The 8,410-nt window shown below is 57.7% G+C and overlaps 1 pseudogene; it reads right to left on the bottom strand.

Annotated features, from left to right (window-relative positions):
- Positions 1 to 329: 329 nt before the first annotated feature.
- LOC134432827 (zinc finger protein 850-like) lies at positions 330 to 8,044 on the bottom strand (annotated as a pseudogene).
- Positions 8,045 to 8,410: the final 366 nt, after the last annotated feature.

Here is an 8,410-nt window from a genome sequence, read left to right as displayed (position 1 = left end):
TGCTATTGATAGGGCCACAAGAGAGTGGGCTTCAGTCACAAGGGTGTTTCATCCCAGCCACAGTTTGGCTTGGCACTTCCTCTAAAAGTGTGAGAAAGGAATGTTGTGCCATTCAGGCAAGAGGAATATTTTCCAAGGCTGGCCATAAGGAAAACAGGAGCCTTTTAGCAGTTCCTGGCAGCAGACAGTATTTCTGATAAGTCTGGAAAGACCCAGGTGCTGTTTCCAAGGACAAGACCTAACAAGCATTTCTCAGATCACACTGCAGCCTGGAAAGGAGGAGGGGGCAATGCATCCACACTGGGATCTCAGGGGTGCCCATGGCCTGGGTGATGCTGGCCTGATGTCAGCCACCCACCAAAGCCACTCTGTCCCTGCCCCCGCAGCTGCACAGGGCAGAGAGAATTTAACCAAGAGTTCCTGGGTTGGGATAAGATGGGGAGAGATCCCTCATCAAACCCCAAAATGAGCATCACAGACCCCGCCTGGGCACAGGGAGGGAATTTATTACCAACCAAATCACAGCAGCAGAAGGAGAGGGGAAAGAAATTTCTCCAACACCTTCCCTCCACACAACAGGGATCACCTGGAACAGGGGTCTCTGGGGATCATCCAGTGTGCATCCTCTATGGGGGATGGAGCTGGAGCAGTGCACGAAGCTCTTCCCGTACACTCAGGGCCTCTCCCTGGTGTGCATGTGCTGGTGCCGGATGAGGTGGAAGTTGCAGTTAAAGCCCTTCCCACATTCCAAGCACCTGTAGGGCAGTTCCTTGGTGTGGGTTGTTTGGTGGCAGATGAGGTTGGATCTGTGCCTGAAGCTGTTCCCACACTCCCCACATTCATAGGGTCGCTCCCCAGTGTGGATCCTCTGGTGCTTAATGAGGTCGGAGCTCCGGCTGAAGCCCTTCCCACATTCCAAGCACTCATATGGCCATTCACGTTTGCCGGTGTGGATCTTTTGGTGGCTGATAAGGTGGGAGCTCTCCGTGAAGCTCTTCCCCCATTCCTCACATTTACAGGGCTGTTTCCCAGTGTGGATGTTCTGGTGCTGGATCAGATTGGAGCTCGTGCTGAAGCTCTTCCCACACTCCCCACACTTGTAGGGCTTTTCCCGGTGTGGATGCACCGATGGCTGACCAGGTGGGAGTTGCGGCTGAAGCGCTTCCCGCGGTCGGGGCAGTGGAATGACCTCTCCCCTGTGTGTGTTGGCTGATGTTGGAGGAGTTTCTTGGTGGTCTGAAACCTCTTCCCACACTCAGGACACTCATAGGGCTTCTCCCCGGTGTGGATGCGCCAGTGGATGTTTAGGCTGGATCTCCGTCTAAAGCTCTTCCCACACTCCAAGCACTTGTAGGGCCGTTCCTGGTGTGGCAGCGCAGGTGCCTGATGAGGTGGAAGCTGCGATTATAACGCTTCCCACATTCTGAGCACTTGTAGGGCTTTTCCCCAGTGTAGGTTGTTTGGTGCCGGATGAGTCTGGAGCTCAGACTGAAGCTTTTCCCACATTCCCTACACTCATAGGGCCTTTCCCCAGTGTGGATCACCTGGTGCTTGTTGAGGTCAGAGCTCCTCCTGAAGCTCTTCCCACATTCCATGCACTCATAGGGCCTTTCCCCAGTGTGGATCACCTGGTGCTTGTTGAGGTCAGAGCTCCTCCTGAAGCTCTTCCCACATTCCATGCACTCATAAGGCTTTTCCCCAGTGTGGATCACCTGGTGCCAAGTCAGATGGGAGCTCTGTTTGAAGCTCTTCCCACAATCCAAGCAGGTGTAGGGCCATTCCTCAGTGTGGATCACCTGGTGCCGGATCAGGTTGGAGCTCTGGCTGAAGCCCTTCCCACATTCCAAGCACTTGTGGGGCTTCTCCCCACCATGAGGCTTCTCCCCACCATGAGGCTTCTCCACCAGCTCTGAGCTCGGGCTGGATCTCCGGCCGCCTTCCTGGCTCAGGGGGGCTCTTTCCTCCCCGCAGCTCCCTGGGCTGGGTTTGCAGCCCCTCCTCGTGAGGGATCTCTGGGGCTTTTCCTCCTCCTCCATCTATCCACAGCTTGGGAATAAAAAATCCTGGTTTGAGAGCACCGGGGGCAGCGCGGGGGGCCGGGAGTGTTTGACAGAGCCCGGGCATGATCCGGCCTCCCTCCTGGAGCCGCAGGTCCCAGACGGTCCTCAGGGAGAGACCTGGCGATTGTAGGATGATCAGGAGCAGCAGAACCATCCCTCAGGACTGCAGCTTGGAATTGCAGCGGATCTGCTAGAGAGAAGCCACCAAACTCTGACCTGGGGGCCGGGAGAAACGCCCAGGCGGGGGATGCGGGAGCCAGGCGGGATGCGGGAGCCGGCGGGGTTGGATGGGGAGGCCGGAGCCGCCGCCGCTGCACAAATGGGCGGCGACGTTTCCTGGCTCTGCTCTCTGCTGCGTTCAAACCACGTCATGAACAGAGAGCGAAACTCCCCGAAATGGGATTTCCCGGGCTGCAAAGCTCGGCGAGGCTCGTGCCTTTTATAGCCATTCCTACACCGCTCCTGCGGAGTCCTTCCATGGAATCTGCCCCAAGGTTTCGATCACGGTGTGGGGCGGCTTCGGCCCCACGGGGAGGGGGCCCCGATCCGGCCCGCGCCCCTCTATGAACCCCACTCCCCCCTTTTCCCGCACTGCCGCTCCCCCTGCCTCAAAACAGCCCAGAGGCGCCTGCCCCTGCAGCGGGGTCCCTCCTACATCGAAAAAACAGAACAAAGTTTAAAAACCCTACGAAATTGCCACAAATGGCCCCAAAAAGCGAAGCGGCCCCCGGGAAGATGCTTATGAGGGCTTCAAAGTGCGGGCTGCAGCCAGGGGAGCGGCAGAGCACACGCATCGCCGGCGGGCATCTGTCATGCTCGGAGGCTGTTGGCGTTTGTACTTCAGGCAGGTAAATCGAATCCAAAATGTCAGAGGTTTCCACCACCTTCTCTTTCTCCTCTTTTTTTCTTGGCGGATTTTACACCGCCCCCTTTCACTCCACAGAGCTAAAAAGGAAAATCCCTGTCCGCCCTATGGCCTTCCACAGCTCCAGCCCTATGCTTTCTCCTCTCCTCTTTACTTTGCACCAGATTCTCCCTCCTCCTCCCCCTGACAGTTCAGACGGAAGAGATTTCTCCCCCTGGCACCACACCTCTCACTGTGTCCCATTTTTCCCAGCTGCCTGCCCACGCAGCTGGACCCCCCCGTGGGGCTGGTTAATGTTGGAACGAATTATTGCAGAGATTATTGGGATTGGCCGGGTGCCCGGTGCCACCAAAACCGCTCTGTCACTGCTGTCCTGAGGCTGGGCAGGGAACAGAACACAAGGAGAGGCTCCAGGGTCAGGGTAAGGACAGGGAGAGGTCACTCATGGGCACAGCACATCTGACTTGGGGAAATTAATTGAATTTGGGGATAAGGTGGTGTTGTTGTTGTTTGCATGTTTGGGTTTTTCCGGTCAGGCAATTTCTTATCCCATCTTCTACTTGAAAGATCAAACAGTGAGGTGCAGAGAGGGGAGACAAACAGGGACAAACAAATGAAAAGGCCACGCACTCTCCCATGCCACGGGAATGGCTCAGCCAGAGAATGCAGAGTTTGGAAGTCCTGGCTGGGGACTGACTTCTCTGTCTGGGGCGAAATGTTTCTCAGGAATGGCAGAAATGCCTCGAGAGGTATTGACTGCGGTGCACTCGGGGGGTGGGAGCTGATCCCCGGCGCTTTCGGGGATGGCAGAGAGAGCGAGCGGCCACGCGTGGCGCGGAGAGCGGGCGCCCCTTTCCCGGGACGGGGCTTCACTGTCGCCTCGCTGCCCTCGCTGTCCCCTCACTGCCCTTGCTGTCTCCTCGCTGCCCTCGCTGTGGCCTCACTGCCCTCGCTGTCCCCTCGCTGCCCTCGCTGTCCCCTCGCTGCCCTCGCTGTGGCCTCACTGCCCTCGCTGCCCTCGCTGTCCCCTCGCTGTCGCCGTCCCTGCAGCTGCCGGGGGTGGTGCCGAGGTCCCGCGCTGCCCACTGGACCCCCCTGACTCTGCTGCCCCCCGGGGTGGGTCGGTGCGGGGACAGGTCGCTGTCCCAGGGTCCCCAAAGGAGCGGTGTCCCCATCTGGTCACGTTTGTAACTTCAGCAAAGGGTAAATCTGGGCTCTATGGGGAGAAAGGGCTGGGAATTATTTCTTTTCCCATACCTGTGCCTGAAAGCCCCACAATTTCAAAGGTATAATATTGTGGAGGGAGGGGGCCATCTTTTCCGTTCCAGGAAGGTTGCTGCCTTCCTTGGCAGACACTTCTCTTTTAAACCAGGACAACTGTCAAGCAAATCACAGCAGAAGGAAAAGTAAAACTAATCCTACCAAAAACACCTTCCCCTCACCTCTGCCTGCTTCCCAGGCTTTGCTTTCTCCCAGATTCCCTCCCTTCTCCCCAGCCAGAGGCGTAGGGGATGGGGGTCACAGCCCGGTCCTGTCACAGCCTCCCCTCAGGGACAGGAATCCTCGTCCTGCTCCGGCCTGGGGTCCCTCCCACGGGACACATCCCTCGGGAACGGGCTGCTCCAGCGGGGATCGCCCCGGGCTCACGGTGCCGCCAGGAGCCGCTTCCATGGCTCTGCAGGGGCTTCCCAGGGGCTCGGGGGAAGATCTGAGAGAGGCTGAAAAGAGAGAAGATCTGGAGAGGCTCAGGGTCTCTCTCAGTCATCACCTGCTCCGGGCTGGGCTATTGCGGGGCTGCAGGTGGGTCCCTGCTCCATCCCGGCTTCAGCCACAGCTCCCAGCGCCTCCAGCTCCAGGTGACCCCAAGCTCCCAGTGGTCCAGGGCAGCAGCAGTTCCTCGGCCTCCTGCCTGGGCCATTCTGGGGTGAGCAAATCTCAGCATTTCCTGGGAGAGCAGCACACTGCAAGGCCCGGGGCAATTTATCCCGTGTACCCAATCTGCACCTCACCCAGCTGATTCTCCCAATCTGCACCTCACCCAGCTGATTCTCCCATTACTCCTCTCCTTGAGCGTGGCCTGGTGAGAATGGAGGGGAGGAACAGTCCTGGGCAGTCCCACACCTTCTCCCTCGGGGCAACCCCAGGGCTCAGCCCCACATTGCTTTGATTTCCCCCAAAAAGGGAAAACCGCCCCAGACCCCTTCAGCTGACCAGAGGATGGGACAGGGCTTAGCAGAACACTTGCAATATTGTTTTTCCTGAGTCTGGAAAGAACCAGCCAAACTGAACCGATGTGGGACCCCCCAGCAGTGCCCCTCTGCCGTCCCAGCTGCAGCCCTCGCTGGCTGCTCCAGGCTCAAGGGCAGACTGGGAGCTCTGGGAAGGGGCCTTGGCTCGGGCTGCAGCCCCCGGGGCAGCCCCACGGCAGCTCCGAGGCTCCTCCAGCTGGGATGGAACGGGCAGGGGGAGCAGGGGAAGGGACGGGGCTGCCGGTGCCAGGGGAACACAAGGGACACCGGAGGCACTTCACAAGCATTCAATGCAAAAGATAAAATCACAAGGAAGACAAAAGGAACAGCAACAGCGTCACCGTAGCACAGGGCCACAGGAGGACGTGTCCCACCGGAGTGCAGTGACGCTGGCCAGATGCCAGGCACCCCCCAAAGCCGCTCTCTCACTGCCCTCCACAGCTAGACAGAGGAGACAAAATTTAACCAGGGCAAAACAGGCTCAAAACTGGAGATATTAATTGAATTTATTGCTAACAAACTGGGGACTAGTAGAAGTAGTAGACTAGTAGAAGTAGAAAAAAAACCCTCCAAAACACCTTTACCCACCCCTCCCTCCTTCCAGCTCTACCTCCTACTTGACAGTCCAGGGAGACAGGGAATGGGGCCATGCTCAGTTCATGCCCCATGGCTTCTCCCTCTGCTCAGGGACAGGAATCATTTCCCAGCTCAGTACTGGAGTCCCTCCCATAGGAAAGGTTCCCGAGGAACTTCTCCAAGCTGAGTCCATCCCATGGGGCACAGCCCCCTCTAAGTGCAGCAGCGTGGATCACTGTGCCCCAGGGTCAGTCCTGCCAGGACCATCCAAAGGGATGTTTCTGCCCCTGCATTCATCCAGGTGCCCATGAGGCTACAGGAAAATGTGGAGCACCCCCAGCCAGGACTACAGATCACCAGGGCTCTGCCCAACAGGGGTCAATGGAGATCATCCAACGTGGATCCTCCCATGGGGGATGGAGCTGGAGCAGCACACAAAGCTCTTCCCACACTTGGGGCACTCGAAGAGCTTCCCTCAGTGGCACTTCCGTTTGTGTTGTGTCAAATAAGAGCTCTTGGTGAAGCTCTTCCCACACTCCCCACACTCATAGGGCCTCTCCCCGATGTGGATGCGCCGGTGGGTGGTGAGGGAGGAGCCGCGTTTGAAGCCCTTCCCACAGTCGGGGCAGCGGAAGGGCTTCCCCTCGGTGTGCATGGGCTGATGATGGAGGAGATGGGCACAGAGCCGAAACCTCTTCCCACACCCAGGACACTCGTAGGGCCTCTCCCCGGTGTGGATGCTCTGGTGGCGGCTGAGGTAGGACAGGAGCTTGAACCTCTTCCCACAGTCCTCACACTGGTAGGGCCTTTCCTCAGAGTGCAGGCGCTGGTGGTTGATGAGGTCAGAGTAGTCACTGAAGCTCTTTTCTACACGTGTAGGGCCGTTCTCCTGTGTGAATCAGACAAAAGCTATCGCTGAAGCTCTTCTCGCATTCCAAGCATTTATAGGGCCGTTACCCAGTATGGATCTTCTGGTGGCTGCGCAGGCTGGACTTGTGGCTGAAGCTCTTCCTACATTCCAAACACTCATAAAGTCGTTCTCCAGTGTGAGTTCTCTGGGGGTGACTCAGGGCAAACCTCTCGCTGAATCTTTTCCCACACTCCAGGCACTCATGGGGCCTTTCCCCGGTATGGATCCTCTGGTGCTTGGTCAGACTGGAGCTCCAGCTGAAGCTCTGCCCACACTCCAAGCACTCATAGGGCTTTTCCCCAGTGTGGATCACCTGGTGCTGCCTCAGGATGGAGCTACACTTGTAGCTCTTCCCACATTCCCCACACTTGTAGGGCCATTCCGCCGTATGGATCACCTGGTGTTTCTTCAGACAGGAGTTGTAGCTGTAGCTCTTCCCACATTCCAAGCACTTGTGTGGCCTCTCTCCAGCCTGAGGCTTCTCCACCAGCTCTGAGCTCTGGCTGGATCTTTGGCCGCCTTCCTGGCTCAGGGGGGCTCTTCCCTCCTCACAGCTCCCTGGGCTGGGTTTGCAGCCGCTCCTCGTGAGGGATCTCTGGAGCTTCTCCTCCTCCATCTGTCCACAGCTTGGGAATGACAAATCCTGGTCTGGGGGAAAAAACAAGGGGTAAGAGCCTTGGGCTGGGAGTTCCTCCTGCAGAGGACTATTGCTGGGAGTCTCCAGGCTTTTGAGTTCAAACAAATGTGCAAAGCACCAAGATACAGCTCTCAAAATGACCCTCACAGGAGATCTGCCCCTCTTGTCTCTTCAATCTGGGGTTTGGTTTCTCTTCCTTGAGCTGATGGGAGTCCCGTGGCTCCTGGAGTTCCCCCTCTCTGAAGTCTTGCATACAGATGACCCAGGGGATTTTGAGGGTCCCAGAGGTCCGTTCTCCCCTGATTCTCTGCTCCAGGATTCCACAGATCCCAGGGATCCCCACACCCCCGGCCCTTCCCTCCCCTCTTCAGGCTGCTGGGTCTCACCCAACCATGGAACCACCCCTCTCACCTTCTCCCACTCCTGGGGTCTTGAGGTACCACTCCACTGCTCTTCTGGGAGGGTCCCCAAGACTGATGTCCTCCCACTAGCAGAACCTGGTGATTGCCATGAGGGACCCTTAATATTCCCAAAAGGAGAATCAGCTTTGGGGTCCTGCAAGATCCATACATACCCACAAAAAACCAAACCCTCTCAGGGACCACTAAGATATTTGAGTCTTGATTCTGGAATCTGCCAACTCCAAACACTTCCCCCAGAAGAACCCCTCTGGAGGACTCCCTGATACATTTGGGGTGAGCTCCCCCCCAGTCACCAGCAGGATGGAAACTTGTGCTTCTCCTTCTGCTCCTCTTCCTGCTCCTCCTTCTCCTCTCCCCCTCCCCTCCTCCTCCTTGACCAACCCAGATCCCCCTTTCCCACCCCCCTCTGCCCCACAGCTGAAAAAGCATCACCGGCTGCTGGCTGGGGGGAACCAGCCCAAGGAGCTCCCCAAGGATGGACAGGGAGTTTGGGGAACCGCCCAGCGCGGATCCATCCCCTCCCACAGCCCTGGGGAATCGCTCCAGGGACTGAGTGATGGGCACACAAAGGGAACACCACGGAACCCCTTTGCTGCTGTCCCCCTGCCCTTATCCACCTCTCCTATCCTTTGTCTATCATCCCCTCTAAATCCCAGCTCCCCTCTGGCTCAGTTTAGGGCTGACCCTCCCC

Source organism: Melospiza melodia, assembly GCF_035770615.1.
Source record: "Melospiza melodia melodia isolate bMelMel2 chromosome 7 unlocalized genomic scaffold, bMelMel2.pri SUPER_7_unloc_1, whole genome shotgun sequence".
Classification (NCBI taxonomy): domain Eukaryota; kingdom Metazoa; phylum Chordata; class Aves; order Passeriformes; family Passerellidae; genus Melospiza; species Melospiza melodia.
This window is presented reverse-complemented; position numbering and strand designations above follow the sequence as displayed.